This window comes from Spodoptera frugiperda, chromosome 6 (genome assembly GCF_023101765.2).
Source record: "Spodoptera frugiperda isolate SF20-4 chromosome 6, AGI-APGP_CSIRO_Sfru_2.0, whole genome shotgun sequence".
In the NCBI taxonomy this organism is placed as follows: domain Eukaryota; kingdom Metazoa; phylum Arthropoda; class Insecta; order Lepidoptera; family Noctuidae; genus Spodoptera; species Spodoptera frugiperda.
Genome location: NC_064217.1, coordinates 12,978,687 through 13,001,161, shown reverse-complemented (window position 1 = coordinate 13,001,161; position 22,475 = coordinate 12,978,687). Strand labels below are relative to the sequence as shown.

General features: G+C 33.7%; 1 protein-coding gene and 1 non-coding gene across 16 annotated transcripts in view; both read left to right on the top strand.

Annotated features, from left to right (window-relative positions):
- LOC118267395 (uncharacterized protein CG43867) overlaps positions 1-22,475 on the top strand; it is a 254,836-nt gene that overhangs the window by 93,505 nt on the left and 138,856 nt on the right. Inside the window, exon 1 of one of the 15 annotated variants that reach the window (XM_050694190.1) lies at positions 13,853-14,037. The exons of 11 other annotated variants lie outside the window; for them this stretch is intronic. The gene's annotated coding sequence lies outside the window, so the exon portion shown is untranslated. Of the gene's footprint in view, positions 1-13,852; positions 14,126-22,475 lie in introns of those variants that run through there. 3 more of the 15 variants (XM_050694191.1, XM_050694189.1, XM_050694192.1) reach the window with 3 other exon arrangements.
- Trnam-cau (transfer RNA methionine (anticodon CAU)) lies at positions 7,090-7,161 on the top strand. The gene has a single exon. It is a non-coding gene; the product is annotated as a tRNA-Met (tRNA).

Below are 22,475 nucleotides of genomic sequence, written 5' to 3'. Positions count from 1 at the left end.
TAATTCACGGTATACATAGTTTCATGGTTTCATATACATTTCTCTATTACCAAAAGCAAATCACCGCTCTACAAACTCGTTAAATACAAAATGGTACAATAGATCACTGCACCGCACTGATCACGACGCTAGATAAAACTGCAATTTGTGCACACCTTTATCGCAGACATTCATTGCAGATGCACATGTATGTGAGTGCAATAAGGACGTATTTTGTTTGTATTTATTGTGAAGGAGTGTTTCTTTGAATTTTACCAAAAATTGTGTAATGTCACAACTTCGTTTAACTCTGCTGTTACTGAGATGGTTTTTTTTTAAATCGAGAAATTCTCAATCATTGTTTTCTTAACCGAATCATGCTTGAGACCACTCAATTAATGCAGCAATCCATTCGGAATACTAGTATAAAAAAACTTCTTTGCTTTTTTATTATGATTGGATATATAATTGGGTAGTTTCCTGAGTCAAAAATAAATTAATTCTACTTTAAAATAAATACTGATTTGATGAACTACTTAATATTCGAATTTTTCTAGTTAATTTTCTATAAAAAAGTCTGTTATTTGATGTAACAATTTGATGACGTCATAACGCACTATTTAATACAAAATTACTCAGTAAGATGTCGTTAAAGAAGTATTGAATTTGACAAGTAGGAAACTATTATCAATATTATTAATAATCATTTATCTAACCCAAGAGTGCAACTGATAGAAAATGTCCTTAAAAGGCAAACATTCTTGAATATTCCTTTACTCCACAATTGCTGACCGACCACGTCTCTAGTGGCGAATGTCGTGAAATATTTTATTCGTTCCCATTCCCTCTCCCACCTGATTTCCATTGAAAACTTTTTTGGGCAGTTGTTAGTTTCCGAAGTCTATTATAGATTTTATCGGGCCTTGATTGGTTATTGTTTAGTTTAGCATTAACCCGTGGTATGACGCAGATCTACGCGAGACACAATGTGTTTTCTATTGTGTCTCATATATTGGCAGACAAAAGGCTAACATTACTGATTTTGACTACATTTCATAAAGACATTAGAATGACAATTGACTGCCTATCACTGGATTTAGGCTTAACTTTGGTTACTGGTCATTATTAGATACTAGGGATTAGCCACACACTGACACTATATTTCAGTTCGCAATAACTCTTTGTCTGACCCGATATTCGAACCCAAAAACTTCATTTTCCACAATCACACTTGCCATTGATCAACAAGATAAGCTCCAAAAATGGAGTAGTAAATCATTTTTGGCCATATAAACAAAGTCACACCCGATTGTGTACAATGAGTCCGTTATTTATTCACCCAATACAAAACTCTATTAAAAATAAAACAAGCAATACAGACAAGCCGTAACTCATTAAAACTTTTTACATCATATGAGGGTAGTCAGAAAAAAAGCAAGTGTGACGTCATCAATCGAACGTACAGATTGTGCAGTGTCCACATTAAAATAGTTGTGAATAAACCATCGGTGCGTCTCGACGCCTCCGCGGTTGGTGGATGAAATAAATAAAATGGCAGAAGGGTGAATTCAGAAGTTATTGGTTGGTTGGTCACGCTAGGATTGTAAAGTCTGGTTCTGGGTTTCAGAAATTTGAAAAAATATTAAGTCCATTGATCATTAACATACTTTTTTTGCCTTTTAAATCGTAATTGTAATCGATTCTTAAAGCGTTACGGACATCAGATATCGATTTAATATCGAGATTTGTATAGTCTTTTACACTGCGACTAAGTTAAAGATTTATATCAATAAAAAATAGCAAGTGACAAGACGGACAAAATGCTTTTAAGTTTTTCAAAGGGCAGTGTCATTGACATTTTTTCGTATTTTTTCTGAACCATTTAAATAAAAACCTTCTGCATATTTCCACATGTGTTGTGGTTATTGCGTCTGGACTGGCCCCAGGATGGGCAATAACTCAACCGTAGAAACGCAATTAGCGAGTTAGGTGATAACACCTCCATCGTATATCACCTTCTGAATAAAACCTCTACTAGTTTGTAATTAATGAATGATTTATTTTATCTGAACGTTTTGTTGCATGTACGCAAACTGTCTGCATTTGTTTGTTGTGAAGGGTTTTTTCTTCTTTTATGTCTGTGTTTAAATTAGGGACGTTCTTTAGCAAAAATGGCAGAGGCTGGGATGCCTCATTGTTAATTTTTGATCAGGAATTGCTGTTTTCATCATACTACCCTCAAACCTTAGAGTCTCGACGTCTTTCTTACCTTTTAAGACGTTGATGACACAAAGCAACTATACCTATTGGTTATAATCTGATCGCTGTCTGAAGGTCTCTTCACTAATTACAATTACTCTCGGCCGTCACAAGTATTTTCTTTCAAGTCCTTTCCAAACAACAAAAAAAGGAAAATTCATCCAACATGAAAATTTCCCCCTATAAAAAAGGTATTATTTACTAGAAAGGCCTTGAACATGAAGTTTCGAACATCGAAAGTAAGTGGGACGACATTATTCGAGAAAGTAACATGACACCTCCATTAGAGGCAACTTGTTATAGATGGCGCTTAAAACGCCACTGACGAGATAATGGCGCCGACTTCTCGAGTGTTCGCTGGAAAAATTGATCAGGACAATGGGATCATGGGAAACGATATTCTTTTGACCAAAATATTATAAATATGGAGGTTTGAAAAAATATAAAGAAAATTCTGGCTTATAATGGATTCATGTTATAAAGTCCGGTCATTAAGAACACAAAAGAAAGCTTTGATCCCCTAATTGTTACGAAGTTATAGATTTTGGTACTAGATAAAGGAAGTTACATTCCCGTCCATCCCACTCAAATTAAACCGTCCAAAAATATCTAAGGAATAACAAGAAGGCATATTTTTAGACAAATTCATCCAATCTTCCAAATACCAGCCTTAAACCCACATTTCGTCTGCCTCTGCTACCGATCGCCCATTTATTCCTTTTTCACAAAATACCAAATCCCGAAATTCTGCGCAAATGGTAAACAGGCTGACCGAGCCGCATTTACATAACTCTCAATTACATTTGGATTTAAAATGGCCGCCACGTGCGTGAAATAGAAATAAAAAAAATATTGGCGCGATGCGTGCACGGAACGACCACACAAGATATAAAGTTTTATGATTTTTGTGCATTCCTGGTAACGCAGTTAGCAGTATTGTGAATTGAACAGTGCCCGTTGATGATGGCCTTTTGTACGATGTTAGAGAACTTTTTATGTTCCGCGACGTGTTTTACGAAAATTGACACTAAAGTCTAATTGTCAAATGTTAGGTTCCAATTAATTCCTTTGTGTTTACGCACATTGTGATGTTTATCGATCATTTGCAAAACCTTTGCTTTTTCTGCTAGTTGGAAATTTCATTATAAACAATTGTTACTAAGCTAGCATTCAAATTTAAAACGATTCTCTATTACCTTTACAACAACTGTCTCTCACCAAAACAGATCCACATCAGAATAATCATCAACTATTCACATAACACTACCATTGACGATAAATCCACCAGTTATTCCATCATCAAATATTGTCTCTTTATTTACATCCATTTCGCCTATAGGTTTTCCACTAGTATTTACCAATGTGAGGACTGAATAGTCACTAAATCAGGTTCGTAATACAATGGTTGGAAACGGTGAAATTTGTATGTAGTATGGTACGGTGGCCACCTGAGGGCTGGTTAACTAAATTAGCATATTGATTGTTTACATACGTGTTGGCGGTCACCCTCAGTTCACCCCTCTCCTGCTAGACTAGCCTAGGGCTTACCATGATCTTGTATGCTTAAGACAATGCTTAAATGATTAGGGATTTAGTTGGAATTGGTGTTTATTTTTGGTAGTGTTTCGTATTTGAGTTTGTGGTTTCTGAATGGGTTTGTAATAATAAGGCTTTGTTTTATAACTTCTAGCTTAGTTTCTGTTAGTGTTGCTGATGGATAATTTAACTATTGGCCAAATGAAATGTATCAAAATATATACTTTTTGTCAATTAAGTAATAATTTATTGGCAGTGTAAAACGTTCGAAATACATTTATGTACAAAAGTTGTTAACGTAATACAGAAGTTTTCAGTTTCAATGGTGACGAAAAATAAAACATATCGAAACAACATTTAATTTTAAATCAAACACGTCGTGAATTAAAGAGAAATTCGTTGTGTAACGGATACAGTCAACCGAATCTCGATAATGAGCTATAAGTACATTATGAATAAGTGGAAAATTCAATGAGCGAACACTTCGCATAAAATCCAATGAATTGTGCAGTCCATCCATTTTATATGAAACAGTGAATTTCATTTCTCCTTGCAAACCATGTAATGAAATATCAAACTGGAAGAAATTAACTTCGAGATCTGAAATCCATAATTCAGTTACATTATCGTGAGTTTCCGAATGGCTGGCCACCATGGCCAATTTAAATAGAACTTCAGCGTTCTCTTTACCTCCTTCTATTCTTAACAAAGACAACTTGTACATAGTTCAAGATAAATCGGTCCTTTATTCTTAGTATCCAAAATGTATAGATCTTTAATGACCCTAAATAAAAGCTTAAATAAGAGTGTATTTTGTTGGGGAAAAGAGGATGGGAGTTCATATTACGTTGGTTATGTTGAAAATGACATGAGAAATGAAGTGGAATTGATGGGACGTCCGATGGATCCGTTGTGTGTCTGCAATGGTCATTCTGTTGGACATTAGTAACGGTTCAGCAGGTACATGCAGTAATGGCCATAAAGGTGAATATGACAGACACAGGTAATTAATAATTCTGTTGCATTAAGTCTAAATTGCTTTTGGCGTTCGGAATTCTGCGAGTTATTTTCTACCGAATGTACGTTTTGCTGTTACGCGAATTTAAGCTGTGTTGGTGCAATTATTACTGAGGAATATTTTAGTGGACTGTTAGTTGTGTTATTGTTACTATTGTATATATTTGTTATTTCATTAGAGATATTTTTTATCTCACAGATCTGAAAAACAGAAAATGAGTTCACAGTACTGAGACGAAAAGGAGATTTAAAATTCAAAAAAACATTACACTGCATTAACTGCATACCCATAAATCCAAATCATCATTACCAAACTCAACCAACCACAAAACCTTTTTCTAGCATTTGCAAAACAGACACCTAATGAAAAGTACGACAAAACCCCATTATTGCGGCATTTCTTCTCGTGTCCTTCTGTGACATTAAAATTCCATGTATCAGAAGATAAATCTTCACGCTATTACCCGCCAGGGGGCGCTTATGGGACAGGTGTTGTTATTTTTAGCCGGAAATTGGAGGGCTACTTTAATTTTGGATACATTACTTTGATGCATGCATCCTGGGATTTGGATGATGGTATTGTGAAGGGAACCAAGGTTGGATGGAATTTTAAACCTTAATAATGTGACTTTGCTTTTTTGAGTCGTCCTTTTTTGAGTGTATTTCTTGATTTTTTGTTCTTGAATCTAGAGGTGTATGGTATGTAAACACTTGTTTACGTAGCATTAGATTACTTTCTAATTTAGGTAGGTTATTAATTATGTTGATTTTGCGATCTGATTAGTTATATTTGTTACACATTTTTTCCTTAATCTATTACACGTTATCAGAAGCAGACGACAAACGAATAGAACTATAATTTGAAACAAAAATAACATAAACGTGTGACTTTGTATTCAACTTTTTCTATGTACTTATATCAATTTTGCATTTAACTTCCAATCATCTCATAATAATCCTATAATTCCACAAACTCCCATGCTGCCAAAAAAAAAACATTCAACAAAAAATACCCATCAAAAAACTACATAACCCTCAAAAATTCCAGATGGTTACATGTGACATGTACCAAGCTAACCCGTTAAAAATGACGGTAGCAAGGTCCGGTAACAAAACGACATGTCACGCTCTCTACTTAACCCTCACTTGCTCGTGTTTACGGCTACACCGGCTATGGGTTGTTTAGACCGGCTAACACAACATATTGTGTTTCGTGTGTTATTTTGCTGTGTTATGTTGGTCGGTGTTCTGTGTTCATTGGAGTTTTGAAGATGGTATTGTTTATGATACTTTAATGGCATGTAATAGGTATAAAAGTATTTCCTAAGAAGGATAAAACTGAGTTGAAAAAATATTAAATGAGATCAAAGAGTAAACAACTATGGCTAGTTACGTCACGCCTTATATGCCCGAAGGGGTAGACAGAGGTGCATATTGCGGCACATGATGCTACGGTACAATGTATACACACTCTTCACCGTTTGTGTTATAAGCCCCATGTAATGGGGGGTGAGCCTATTGCCATATACCGGGCACAATTCCAGGCTTCGTGCTACTGAATAGTTTTGAAAAAACCGATAAAATCCCAGTAATTCTTTGCCCGACCCGTGAATCGAACCCCTTGTCAGTCATGTTTGTGACCACTCGACAGTTATTTTAAAAATTACTTAGAAGTTGTATACAATACGATCTTTTTTTCCTATTAAGTGCTAGTTCCTGTACTCGATGCTATTAAATTCATAAATAAATACATACTTTAATTCAGATTAAACATTCACATGAATGGAAATGTTATGTTCGACATGTAACTAGCAACCTTGACATTTCCTTATTGCATAACCCGATCCATAAGTTGCGTCATTTACCCTAGGAAGAAAGCGTCTTTGACAACACTTGAAATTATTAATTTTCAATTTCAATCCTCTGTGTATTAACATAACGCTCAAATTTGCTTGGCACAAACTAATCTATTCAAATAAATACAAATTGTATGTTTTGTTAATTACAATAAAACACAGAAAACAATTACAAAAAGGTTACATTACATAATATAAAACCGTATTTTCATACAATACATGTAACGTCTAAAAATAGAAAAGGTATGAAACGGAACCACGGTAAGGATATTACTATTACAAAGCAAATTCTAATAATAAACGTGCTAAACTGGTATGTCGTAAAGTTCATTATCGCTTGTCGGCTGACGCAATAGACGCGTCGTCACGTGACGTCACCCGCATGCGCACTCGAAGCGTTAGTAGCGACTAGTGAACGGTAATTTCGTCAAGCTAGTACAAGAGCAGAGTGGCGCAGTGGAAGCGTGCTGGGCCCATAACCCAGAGGTCCGTGGATCGAAACCACGCTCTGCTAGAAATCCTTTTTGGTTGAATTTTACTTTTTGTATTGTTTTGGGCATTTTTTTTGCAAATTTTTATATTTATTTTTTAGTGTTTCAATAAAAAATGTTATAGTACCTACAATGAAGTCAACGTCATACCTCATATTATTACATGCATAATATTATTACATACAAAAAAACATTCTCATAAATATATATCTCAAAACTGAGAAACTCCAATACATTTTATTCCCATCGTCATAATCCAATTAAAAAATTAAAAGTAAAAACTGCCAATTAAAAGTTCATCACTGGTAGTTTAATCTGTGTATAGAAAATGAAGCAAGTAAACTGTTTGATAGCTGCTAATTGGCTGTACAACCTGTTAGTTAGTTAGGCAGCTTAAAATGTTAGCCGTGCTAGGGTACCCGCTACTTGAGATACGGTAGAAGGAAATTTAAAATTATTTTGTTTTTATGATTATATGTTATTTGTGATTTATGGCCTTGTATTAAAGTTGTTTTTACATTGAATCTAGTAATTTATTAGTGTGTGTTGGGCGATACATATATGTTCATACATATATACATATGTAATTTAAATACATACTAGCGGACCCGACAGACGTTGTCCTGTCTACACGTTAATTTGAAAATTTTATTCTTTTTTTAATAACCTAAAACATTCTGGACCTTTTTGATGAAAATTATTATTCAAATGTTATGACAATATCTAACGTCATTAATATTTGACACTGCGATGGTAGCGCCGTCCGTCGGATCCGATGTAAAACATTCCAAAATCAACAACTACTAATAAATTAAAAATTAATTAAAAAAACATTGTCCAGCGGACAAAATTGTGAATCTAAACCATTCTCAGATCCTCTTGAACACACACAAAAAGTTTCATCAAAATCCGTCTAGTCGTTTAAGAGGAGTTCAGTGACATACACACGTACAGAAGAATTATATATATAAAGATTTGTAATTTACTACATGTCTATGTAAGTAAAAACCGCCATAGGTATTGTTTTCCATAAAGTTACACACATCGGGCCTGCCTTATTAACATTTTACAATATATTTTTATTTTTAATTATTATGTTATCGGCTTACTCTCGTAACTGTTTGACGAGGAACTTGACTCATGAATGTATGAACCTCTAGCATGGCTTGAAATTAGTCGAGTTCTTCATCAAACAGTTACGTTGCTATATATACTAAATGTATTATGTTATCGGCATAACGTAATACATTTAGTATGTCCTCACGAAAGTTATAACAACATTTTTATTTTATTCTCACTCCTTAAATTTTAGGATTATAAATAAAAGGATAATACTTAAAAGGATTAATCTCGTCTTCAGAATAAATATTTAATTACTTTAAACCAAAACCTCTTACAATCTAATTAATGAATAATTACAGAAATACGCCTTTTTCTCTAATAACCCTTATTAAAGTCGGTTACTATAGCAACTGATTTATTTACGAAATCTTTTTCAAGGGGTAACATTAGGATTTTGGTTAAACGTGCCGTTGCGTAGCAACCAGGTTATTTGAGTACCAAAAAACCTTTGTACTTGGAAAATATTTTCGAAATTTGGGTACCTATTAATAAAAACGAACTTTCCGAAGATAAAATGACAGAAGTACCCACTTATTTCTGTATAGGGGTGACGAGGAGTTACGAAAAAGATATTAATTTGAGTACAATATTTGACAGTTTGTTTTCTTTTATGTTTTTTTTTTATTATTTAAATATGGATACTTTTCGTTTGATATTTGGTTAAAATATTGAACAGTAGCTTCAGCCAGCGGCTTCGTCCGCACTTGAAGCACTTGTCAGCACTTAGCATTATGCAGTAGAACATCAAGATGTAAAATGTTTCTAGAACTTGTTAATTTCGTCTAAGTATATTATAGTAAATTTTTATTGAATTTCATAAACACTAAACATATAGTTGAAACTACCACCATGTCGCAATGTATCCTATTTTTCTAATGGGCAAACCTAGCTCATTGCAACTGGTTTGGTGGCTAGCCAACCAATGTTAATAAAAACCGCACTTTTGCATTTTGTATCATCTTTATTCCCAAACAGATAAGGTTTATTTTAGTCTGTTTGTTGGATGGTTAAGTTTGTAAACTCTTTATGTATGATAGTGTAAATAAAATGGTAGACGTTATTAATTAAATTAATGGATCGTGTATGAGTGGTCGACGGTATCCTGTTTGTATTTTCGGATAGGTGTTGTTTCGAAAAATATTTATTTAAGAGGAGAGATATTAATTTATATTTAACATGCTTTTTCATAAAAACTTCGAATGTTTGTATCATCATGAAACTAAGTGTAGGAGAGTCATGCTTCGGCACGGCTGAGCTGGCTCGACCGGAGTGAGTGTGATACCACGGCCTCACAGAAAACTGACGTGAAACAACGCTTGCGTTGTGTTTCGTTGTGTGAGTGAGGTTACCGGATAATTAATTTGATTAAGAGGAAGCTTTTAGTTTTTTAAACTAAGTAGAATAATTACAATCACTATAATGTAGTTCTATTTATACTGTTATATGAGTAATTTTAAGTTGAGTCGGAATAATTTATTATATTCTGTACCTAGTGTTAAAGATAGTGATTTGAAGTGGTTAATTAAAGTGTCAGCGTAAAATTTATTGCTTTGATAATGTTTTTAATGGTATTTTATTTGAATTGTTTCAGGTACTTTATGCAGACAATTACAGGAGTAGACAGTAGATATAAAATCATCGAAAACAAACTATGTTTTCATTTGGTACGAATAATTTTTTTGGGTTTTTTTTTTACTTTGAGTATTTTTCTGTAGGTACTCCAAAGCTAACTACATTTTATCTTCTTTTTGTAAAAACCCTCAGGGGTTTTTTTATCTATAACGATATTTATTGAGGAAAGATTGTTGGTTTTGATTTTGATTTGAATTAAATATAGATAGGTACCTACTAACCTACAATAAACTATCACACAGACCCAAATACGGTCTATTGCAAAGCGTGCGCTACTCAAGGCCTCCACCTATCGACCGGAATGTGTAGGCGCAACTAACATTCATTCATACTTTACTCTCTTCACACTTGTCCAAAGAAAACTATGTCTTATACCAAAAACACTAAAGTTCAATTTCCTTTAAACTACTTTAGAGGTTAACGTCTTATTTTCATTTCACTTACATGCTAATTTTGATCTAATACCAAAGATGATAGGGTTTAATTCCGTTTGGCAAAGTTTAGAGGTTAATATGCCAATGCGGTTATTGGATAATTTTCGACGTAGGCGCATGACACTTGCATTATTTTGTGAGTCAGAATGACAATGAAAAAATTGCGTGTCTGTGTTTACGTGGGAATGTTTTCGCTTACATAATCTTTGGATTATGTTGTCATAGTAATGATACGAGTGATAAGGTAGGATAAGCTTTGTGATAAGACTGATGACGATTATTGAATACATGTTTTAGTTATATATAAGTATAGTATTTATACCTATAGTTTTTATACGATTGCACGATGGTTTTTTTTTTTTGAGGGAGGATAATCATCCAATGACTTCTCCTGCCTTAAGCGAGGCGAGAGGGAGTGTCAGATCCTAACTAACTAAAAACCACCGCGTTCCTACCACTACACCTTTTCGAGCCGGGATTCCCGGTAACCGGCTATATAATCCGCAGCTCCGGATTGCACGTGGTAAGTTAGTGACTGAGTTTTTCAGCCTATGTTTTTGTTTATGACTGCCTCGTTGGTCGACTTTTTGCAAGTACTGCGACTCGTAAGCTCGGCAGCTTAGCGGACTTGGGTTAGGTTCCCAGGTCGGGTTAAGTATTATTGGTTTTTTTTTATTTTCGAACGTAATATGAATGAGTATAATCCACTCATCAATTACTCAATACTCAATTCTTTATTGCATTCCACAATGTAGACTTAGGTGGTAAACAATTGGTAGGTAACAATTATGGACCCTGTCGGGCACAGCAAATTAAATAGCACTTTATCTAATTAAGACATCATCCGTGTACCTAAAAAAAACAGGATACCTCATGAGTTCGCTTAAACATGGCACTTACCAAATCATTCACATTAGTCCCATTTACAAAATACGTAATTACTAATCACCAACACATAAACCCGACGTCATTACAAGATCAACAACCAACCTTTGACCAAACGTTGCCCCCAATATTGGCCGGCCGAACATCATTAAGAAATCCCTTCACTTAACTATTCATCTCAACCCTTTCGCCTCACTAATGAATTTGGTGACAAAATCCTTTGATTGGACGCTGTTGTACTGGTACTATTAGTGTATGATGGCTTAAAGTTGATTTTATGTGTGTCTTAGGATATTTGACAGGAACGTGGCAGAAGTTTAGCTTAGATCATGGATGCACAGACCGCGGCCCGCCGGTCGAATCCTGGTGGCCCGCCGACAGCAAAAATAATACTCTCGTACATTCGAAAAATATTGAATTCTATTCCAGAATAAAACCAAAAAAATATATGTTCAAAAAGTAATTTGCATCTCCTATACTTCTGGCGACCCGAAATCCGTTCATAATTTGTTCGAGTGGCCCCTAGTATTAATAAGTCTGTGCATCACTGGCTTAGATTGTTAAAGGTATATTTTTATGGTATGAACGATGTTGCTTTCTGGTATAATGATATGTTAGGTAGTCTATAAACCTTACCGTATGGTAAGGTTTTCTTTATCCGAGTTACACGTACTTTCTAAGATTATTTAGACACTACTGACAAATGGTGAAGGAAAACATCGTAAGGAAATATAGGCTTATAATTTGTAATTATTGAGCAAGCGCGGTGATTAATGCTCAATCCTTCTCCGTGTGAGAAGAGACCTTTGTTCAGCAGTGGCCACTTATGGGCTGTTGATGTGAGATGTATGTATGTAATACACAAACACATACTGAAAGTTACAGCTTACTAGCTTGACATCTCCAATAGTGTAAAAATTATATAAAAAAAATTGGTTTCATACATACATTTTTTAATAAGTCTGAATGTGACCAAGTTATTTTTCAATAAGATAACTATTTTAGAAGTTAATGTCATTAATTTATATTATATAAAACTTAAAATATCTGTACAAAATGAATCTTCTGTTGCTCTCAAAGTACCAGGCTCTCATGATTAATGCAGAGCCAATTTGTCACATCTGAGCGTATCGCCCCAAGATTGAAGGTTTTCTGCCTGATTTGTGAATCGGTAGTTGATGCTTATCTTATAATAATATATTCATATAATTTACAGTGCAATGTCCTGTATGGTGAAGTGGTTTTATAAGAAAATAGCTATGAATTTAATTATATCAGATTGTGTTAATTTTTGTAAGTCTTTGACTGCCAATAGGAATCTGTTAAAGGCAAATCCTCCACTAACGTCGGTCACCGGTGATTACCACGGCGTTCAATGAGTTAAAATATAACTGATCCTAATTTTTATCGAATTACGAAGTGCAATTTTTACTGAACCAAACATCAAACTTACTTATTGTGATTGATAACTTACAGTTACTATTATTAAGTGTAAACATCCAATATGCAGGCAGTTTTGAATTTAATGGAAATAACCAGAGGGTATCCTTAAATCGATTAAAATTGGCAAATACAGTGGTACGACCCTTGATAGGAAAAGTTTTTCTTTATACGGTATCGCTAATTTAAAATAAATTTGATCCCAAATAGGCGAGGACTTCTGTAGAAAATCATTCACTCACACCATGGTATATTTGACACTCACAAATACAATTCTTCGTGATATTATTATAAAATTTTTCATTATTTTGTTAAACATAAACTCATGAAAATATGAATAACCGCTGCTAATAGTAATTACCCTTTAATACAGAGTTCGAAACCTACCAACAGCAAGTAGCAATGTGACTTTTTCCGAATTATACGTACTTTCTAAGATCATTTAGACATCACTGACAAACGCTTAAGGAAAACATCGTGAGAAAACCTTGGCTTATAATTGAAGTCTGTAATCGCCAATCCGTATTGAGTAAGCGTGGTGATTAATGCTCAAACCTTCTCCGTGTCTGAAGAGGCCTTTGGTCAGCAGTGGCCACTTATAGGCTGTTGATGTGTGATGTATATATGTATGTATGTAATACACAAACACATACTGAAAGTTACAGCTTACATAACCAAACATTTCTAGAACGTTCCATATATTCTGAATGTTCATTGAATATGCCTAAACTTACCTTTCTATTTGAGTCTAGATCCAGGCCAAATACTAATTTGCTTTGTTGAATTTAGCCGCAGTGAATTTATTCAGGTTTCACAGCATTTGTTATCTTTAAAATTACAAACACGTATTTTGGAAATGTGTTTCGGTTGTAAATGTGATTTTAAACAAGAGAATAGTCTGACTGAAATTGTTTCATACAAAAAGACGGATAGCTAATATTAAGTAAGTATGAATGAATTACGAGCACAACAGTAAGTTAACCCTCCCAATTGAGTATTCAATTTGCGAAATGCAAATATCTTAAGCCAGCAATATGCATAATAACGGACAATGTATCAACTTTTAGCATAAACCGTGCATTGTAAACGAACATGACTTTGTACGCTCGCAACAATCATATAGGCACGGCGTAGCTACAGACGTAGCGCCTGGCTACGGGCCGTAGCCGGCGGGTGCTATAGTAACGGACTACGAGAGGTTCAGTTTGCGTCGCGGCCGCGGACCGCGTAGTCGCGCGTCGCGTGCTACGAAACTACAGGGGTTTCACGACTCGGGGTGCAAATTTTTTTTCGCAAGTTTTTCCCCCTTTTTCTGAAAATTCAAAGGTGGATTTTAATTAATGGTGTCGTGTTTTGGCTCGGATGTGATTCTTGTGCTGGTGTAAGGTGTGAATATTTGAGTGTCAACGGTTTTTATTTCGACGGTATTTTCGTGTGTTTACGCGTAGTGTAATTATGTTAGTGTAACTGAGATGTGAGTATGTACAGTTGTAGGGTTCGTTGTGAAACACGTCGTTTCGGGTGTATGCAAAAATTCGGAGTAGTCGTCCTTCAGAGTAATTGTTTTACGACCTCTGTGGTCTATGTTACGTATCTCTAGTGATCGTAGTTCCGTAGTGTTGTGTTGTAGGCTGTATGAGAGAGGATCATTAATTATACTGGAGGCATTTCCCTGACATTCGTCTGCAGTTGAAACTATTAATCGTTGTTTTTGACGTAAACTATTAAACAGTGATTTTTGATATTATTACACGAATACGTCGAGTAATTTAATAATTTAGCTGGTAATTTACCAGCTGCAGTAGGAAATTAAGCCAATGTTTTGAAAAGATTTTCAACAATGAAATGTGGGATGTGACATTAAGTATCTCACAGTGACTGGTGATAAATCTTTCAGGATATTTTCGATTTCCCCATAAAATTGAAAACCATAAATAAATTGAAAGCAAAACAATGAATGAGAATATCATAATATTTTATTAGTTACTAAAAACAATACTAGTATATTGTCTTTGTAAGTTTGGACATAACAAACAAAATAGGAAAATAAATAAAAACTAAATTAAAGCGTTATAGAAATTGTCTTCATTGCAATTGTGAAGTGGGGTTGAGTAGTTTGGACTGAACAAATATTTTTGTGGAAATTATTAAGGAAAATTGAAAATCAATCAATCAATTAGAAGTCTTTACTAGACTATTTATAGAGCTTACAATTGAGAACATATTCTATTGAAGCCAAAAATTATTACTGATGCTGTTTTTATTCAGACAAAGATATGCAAATACAAACACATATATTTACCTAATATTTACATGGTAAACACAGAAAAACAAAAACGAATTCTCTTTTACAAGGATGTTGGTACTGCATTCGAGTACCTTCCAGATGATTCCTTGCAATCCTTTCTCATGGAACTGTGGTTTTATAGATAGATATAGAATTTATAGGTATTAGTAGTGTATTTATACTTGTTTTTATTAATGTATTTACTATGTCTACTATGATTTCTAAGTACAAGTTGAACACCCATGTACTTCTGTCCCTCAATCTTCTTCCATATGTGTTGTATAGGTCTTTAGACTTTTATTTACTTTTGTTTAAAGTTTGAACTAGGTTTTTTACATTATTTGAAAAAAAAATTAGATTTTTTACAAAAATGGCCTGTAGCAGTTGTAATATAATATTTTGCATAATATGAATCGTTATGTTATGGACATTTAACATTATAGGAATATCTCATAAGTGTTATTATTGTCTAATGAAAGTTTCGCTAATCTTTGAAATATACATATTTCTAACTTAAACTTTATTAGTATTTATCACTGTCTTATATTTAAAATGTTTTTCTTCTGCGTATATTTACAAAGGTGGGTTGTTTTGAATACATAAGTGTAATTTAGGATGTTATTGTGATAATGTCGTTTTTTTACTTTAAATAACATTTATCGAATTGAGATTAAAGTAGTATTTTCAAACGTTTTCGTTGTAGCGAATATAAGAGCTATCTAAACAGTCATGTTTTCTTTCGCATTGAGTTATATGATTGTTTATTATCATTAACTAATAATACCAGCTTTTCCCAAGGATAATAAGATTTCATACAAAGAAAAGTATTGTTGAATTCGATGTACGAATGGTTTTGTAGAAATAATGATTATTGGTACTTTGATTTCTATTAAACTATTGTTATTCAGTAATTTTGACACCCGGACCGAGTAAAATATTATCGAGTTATTATAAAATTCCGAAGTTTAGAATTGTGCCCTGTATAGGGCAATAGGCTTTCATTATATTAAACAGGACTAGTGAAAAGTTTATATCACAGTGTAAGTAGGCGTCATATTAATACATATATGTTTAAATCCTATATCAGACAAACATACAACCAAAATGAGACACCAAATCGATCACTAGACACACATGTAGTATCACCACTTCGATCTTCACATAAAGCCGAGTACATACCGGCTGGCTTTGACACCGGCAACCTCCACACAATGCCGCTACCTACCTGCTCATGGGTTTATCGTGTCACTTGCATGAATGTGCCAGTACACGCGCGCCAGCAATTGATTGCCCTTTTGTTTTGAATTAATTTCCTCCCATCGATGTGTTCTTGGCTTTATTTGTACGAGATGTAGCCTTTATTTGTATCAGTTGTATGTAGTGGTGTATTTATAATAGTGAGTTGTATCAAAAGGTGAAAAGTGTGTACATTGTATATCGTCATTAAGTGCTGTGATGTGTCCCTCTGCCTACCCCTTCCAGGATGAAAGGCGTGACGTTGAAAGAAAAAAAAAGTTGTATGTAATGGTTGTGTTTTCTGGATAGAGTAGACGAAAGTTTGAGGTAAAAATGCTTTAAGAATGTATTTTATTTTGTTCTTCTTTAAATATCATGACGCTACAATGTTTACGTCAATAATTAAGCGCAAGGAATAACCACAAGATTTCAAATGTCAAGGATTAATCTTGAAGTAAGTTTTGTGTGTTTAAACAACTCTGTATAAAAAAATTACGTCTACACTCTCGAATTCTGTGAATTTTCTAGTGATTACATATTGATTTAATTGTTTAACAATCATGACAAAGTTAGTACCTACGTTATGGACATACATTTGCGACGATAGACTCTAATCACTGATAAAAAACGATCAAATAAGAAAAAAAAATATATGTTCATAGTCATACCTACTATGCAACTTTAAAATAAAATAGCTAACTGCCGTACTTAACGACATTTAATGATAACTTAAACTATTCCATAATAACGATTTTGTGCCGAAAACAAATGCTAATGACGGGGTTAAGTAACCATTAAATGACTCTGATTATGGCAGTAAGCTCATTCGTAGTCCTATATTTTTAAATCCCATCGTCACTTCAACATAATATATATCCCTGGTCAGAAGATTAAAAACAAACAATTCTGAGTTACCATCGATCATTCTTTTTGTCCTAGAAACAAGCATTGTTTTTGGCAAACATTTTTGACAAAGTATCGCCGGGTAATGTCCGATCCTTTTAATACAAGTGAGATGTATTTTGAGACACAGAGATTGAACATTATTATAATGAAATTTGAAAGTCTTTGATAAAGTATTCTAGATTCTATTCTAAAAGCATTAATTAGGTACACTATGCCAAAAGTAAATTACATTTACGTGATACATACAAAACATTATATTTTATGATGATAGAAAATTACATAGTAATTAAAAAAACCCTTGAAATGTTTTGTTCATTTTATTTAATCCGTCGTCTTACATTAGGTGAATACATTTTACGTTAAAGCTGTAGATACACCTGTTTACAAACCGTAATCAACAACATATGTTTACATGTAGATAACACTGTATCAGTCACCCAGTAGCACTGATCGGTATGATAATTAACACTGATTCGATAATCCGGATCAGTGGTTTGATTCTGAATAACTCGCCATTACGATGGTTGAACGCCTTTACGCGTTTAGCTAATTGATTAATATTAATAATTGATACAGTGTTAAGTAGTATGTACTCTGTCACGCATTATTTAATTAGACTTTAAAGTACACAATTCAATGAAATAGTGGTACATAAGGCTAACAGAATGCATAACATGTATACGTAACTACTAAACTAAAATACTTTTTAAAAAGCTGGCAACACATTTGTATCTCCTCTAGTGCTGCAGTCTATGAGCTGTGCTAGTAAATCTTATTAATAAATCTTAATCATTTTATGTTTGTTAGTCTCATTAGTCTCACTAAAACTCGAAAACAGCTGGACCGATTTGTCTAATTCCTGACTTTTGTCTGAAAAGATTTAAAAGGTGAAAAAAAATTTTTTTGAAATGGTACGAAGTTTGTCGGGTCAACTAGTATTATATAAAAACGATAGAATTTGAAACCAACTGCCTCGAGTATACCAGTTATGAAAGGCACGATGTGTGCTTGGGTTAAAAAAAAAAATTAACACTCAGTAAAATAATTTACGCTAATATTACTTTACTATTTTTTATTGCTCATCAACATTACGCCACAGCAATCGAGGAAGCAAAATTTCCCTTGAAATTTCAGGGGTCATAAATGCCTATAACCGGGTTTAGGTAATCAAAGGCCGGTGATGCGTTATCCAATGGGCAGTGAACCGGGTCTCGTCGTACCGGACCGTGTGTGCCGGATAGCCTGCAGCTACTCCAGGGTAAAGGTTGTTATACAGAAGTTAGGCATTTCTATTCCGGTAAAGATCGTTTGGTCACTATATTTACTTGTTTCTTAGGTAATTTTAATACGGAACAGGTTAATGAGTTTTAAAAACGTGTAAAATTGTAACTAATGTTTACGGCGCTCGCAACATATCAACGCATTTTTTATTGATACAGGTTCTTATCGAATATTATTGATTAATGACTGTAGCGGGATCGATTCCCACACGAAACAACTGGTGTAATCCATGTATCATGTGTACATGAAATTGTATGTTTGTAAACGCACTCAGAACACAAGGAGAAAATCCTAGTGAGAAGCAAAGTTGTTTTTTATTAAAGAATAATATCGAGTGCATAATTTAATTTGCCAGTCAAATAAATAGGCATAGTAAATTTATATCTTACTCAGTATTTCCAAGTCTAATTTATTTAACAAATGTGTTTAAAATATTTTTTATTATAGGTACTTTAAATATTAAAACCTTTTATCTAGAAATCTACAGTAATTTAAAATACCCATTACAACACAATATCAACACTACAAACATAATAATAAGAGCGCATTTTAAACAAACGGCCTAGACTAAGGACGCTCGTTAAGTTTAAAGTAATTAATCAGCTCCTTACTGAGTTTATATTGTTTCTGTGGCACGTGACGTCATTTTCTATTCAATTGCTTATTTTTTATTACCTAATGAGACGTGACCTATTTGTTTTGTGACGAAATGACGAAATAAAATGGCTGTAAATTTTAATGATGGATTGTGGTTTGGAAAGTCATTTGGTAATGTAGAATGATGTCATGTTTGTGTATTCTTTCTCTATAATAAAATATATCTTATCACATGTTTGTTTCTGTTATTGACATATTTGAGTCTCATATCTAAGCTAATTTATTTAACTAAGTTCATCTATTCTAATTTAGTTTTTTTTTCTCTTTTATAAGCATTTTTAATGTTTTAGTTTTCATACTAATCCAACTATAATATTACCTATATAATAATATTTATTTCTGTAATATGCCTATTTACGAAATAAATTCAGTTCATTTCATATTAAAAAGTTGAAATAAAATGCTAGACTATTTAGACATTGCTAAAAAAAAAATGTATGAATTTTAATTACAAACGTTCTCTTTTCAAATGTTCAAATAAAACAGCGGACAATGTAAGTAGCCGCTGGCCATATCAATGTCAGAGTACGAAATTCAAAAATAACAGAAACGTTCTATTATCTTCATTCAAATTAAATTAAATTCTTTTTTATTTTATTTACTTTGTTAGCTTCAATAGATTTTGAACCTTATTATTTTATTTATAATGTTTTAAATCGATAAACAAGACTATGCTTGATGTTAACGTCTACAATAATAAAATACAATAGGTACAGTATTGAACAAATCCTTTTACTTTTTTTTTCTGTTTCTATAACTGTTATTCTAATACGTACCTTATTAAAACTTCGTTAAAACCCAGTTTGAAAGGATCTTCGTGATAGATGAATGAAAATGATTCACATCTGACCTGGAGCATCTCCAATTAGATATTTCTGAGCTCAATCTTCAGCTCTTCGCATCCTAATTCCAACTACTTTGCGGATCCGACCCGGAGCTGTGGACTGCCTAGCACACACACGTGTGTGTGTGTTCGGGGCTCCATCTTAAAATCAAGAGTTGGAATGGGGTGGTTTTTTTTCAGTAAGAGTCTGACACTCCCTCTCGCCTCGTCCAAGGCGGGATAAGTCATTGGATTTTTTTTTTATTGAAACAGCTAACAGTACTAGCTCTAGCTTTCATTGTTTTAATGACCTATTATAACACTACGATTGCCCAATGACAATATAAATCCTATTTCATTTTAATACACGAAAATAAAAGGTGACCTTTTTCAAAGTTTCTTTTTTATATTATCAGAGTTATTTCTTTTGCGTTGGTTCAACGTTTGCTTATCGTCATTTCTTAGACAGTTTTCTCAATTTTTTATAAGTTTTAGCTAAATTATTCCCTTCCTACGTGGTATTGACGTCAGTTTGCTGTGTGGGAGGATAGTTCTCTCTTTGTTATTACGTTTATATTTATCTAAAGAACATTTTGTTATGAAACTATGAATATTGTAGAGCTTGAGATATGAATGAACAATATGAGTTATACTAAAATATTGCAAAAGCAACTCTAATTCATAATTCTTAAAGTCAATTTTTACTTTGAACTAACTTAAATCTAGACGCATACCATACGTTTCTTTGCTAAATCCAACTACTTTTGATCAGTTCGTAACTTTGTACAAATTACTAAGCACTTTCTAACAATATCAATGTAACCAATGACTCAACAATTCACAAACAAAAATAATCCATACTAAACCGAATCAATCAAACGTTCCCATTGAAAGCAATCCCACTAATTTATTAAAGTCACATTTACTAAATGAAATGTGGCGCAGAATTAAAATGATTACCCGGACTATTATATAGGCACTGGCTACACAGAAGCTTTGTTCGAATTTCGAATTCCTTGAAAATAACCGTCGACGATTGGTGCTCGAACTTTCTAGAACGTTGGCCGCCATTGTGACGATCGCCTTTTGTTTTACGTCGCACCGAATCTCTGGACTGTCAAAGTGAAATGGTATTATGAAATGTGGTGAAATAAAAATTGTGAATAAAGATTTTGTTGACTTTAGTGTGTGTTGTTGGTGGTGAATGCGTATTGATACCATACGTAGTTACTGTTTTGACAATAATTAAGTAAAGTTGGTACTAGTTTTACAAATCATCAGAAACATCAAGATAATTTTTAACCTATACTCACTCTCGCTTGATTGATATTCCACGTCGTAGGAGAGATTTTTTTATGGTATAAGCGAATAAACGAGCTGACGGAGTCACCTGATCACAATCTGGCAAGCAATCGCCGCTGCCAATGGACACGCGCAATAGCAAAGGTATTACAAGTGCGTTGCTGGCCTTTTGGGGGTTAGGAATTTAAGGGTTGTTGGGGAATCGGAGATTGGGAAGATTGGGAAGGGTGGGCCTCCGGTAACCTCACTCACACAAGAATCGCCAACAACGCAAGCGTTGTTTCACGTCCTAATTTCTGCGTAACGCACGTGGTAAATGCTCCTGGTGTAGCCGACCCATTCGTGCAGAAGCAAGGCTCTCTTACACTTATTTATCTAATTAAATTATTTACGTTCTCATTTACATAAATACGCCAGTCTATATCAATAATTAATACAACAATATAAACGTAGTACATCTATAGTACATTACCCAAACTAAAATTCATACTTCATTTCATTAAACATAGTAAATTTCGAGTTCATGAATAAATCCAAGAACATCTTGAACGAAGTTAATTTACTCTAGAAACAATATTATATCAATCTACACGGTTCATTTCAAAAACAATGTTTCTCTTTCATTTCATTCCATTTCATTTAGTTGCATATTCATTACATTACATACTTTTGTAAATTAAAAAGTTTGTAATAAATATAAGTAATTGAATTTTGTATTCTTGAATTTTGTTTTAAGTGATTGGATTATTTTTTAGCATTTTGTACATAATATGTCATAATAGCACCACATGAATTTTAACTTCGGTGCTGCCTGCTAACTTAATGCCTCTCTCCCATGGGGGTAGGCAGAGACAATGGACCGCCAATTGCTACGAAGCTTACATACCTCTTTCGCTTCATCAACAGTCTTTTCATGCATGCTCGTCGGTTAAGGGTACTTATAATTTGGCCTTTCTTTAATGTATTGCCAATCTGTATCTTATACAAAAAGAACATGTACATAGAATAAAAAGTATAATACATATGTAAATATAAATACATACATACTTGTTAACTTTACACAAATATTTAACTTCGCTTCTCAGTAAACGTTAAATAGGTAGCAGAAAATTCCCGAGATGCATCCGCAGTGAGGCGTACAAGTGAACTTATGTACAGGTTGTATTATTTCCAAAGTACCCGGGTATACCCGGGTAGCTACCCAGTTACCTGGTACAAAGTTGTTCCTACATTAATTGCTGCAACTTCGCTTCGCTACTCGCCTATTTATTGTTAGTCGCTGACGATTTTATTGTGTTTTAAACTTATTTCTTACTGCGTTTTGGTGTTAAG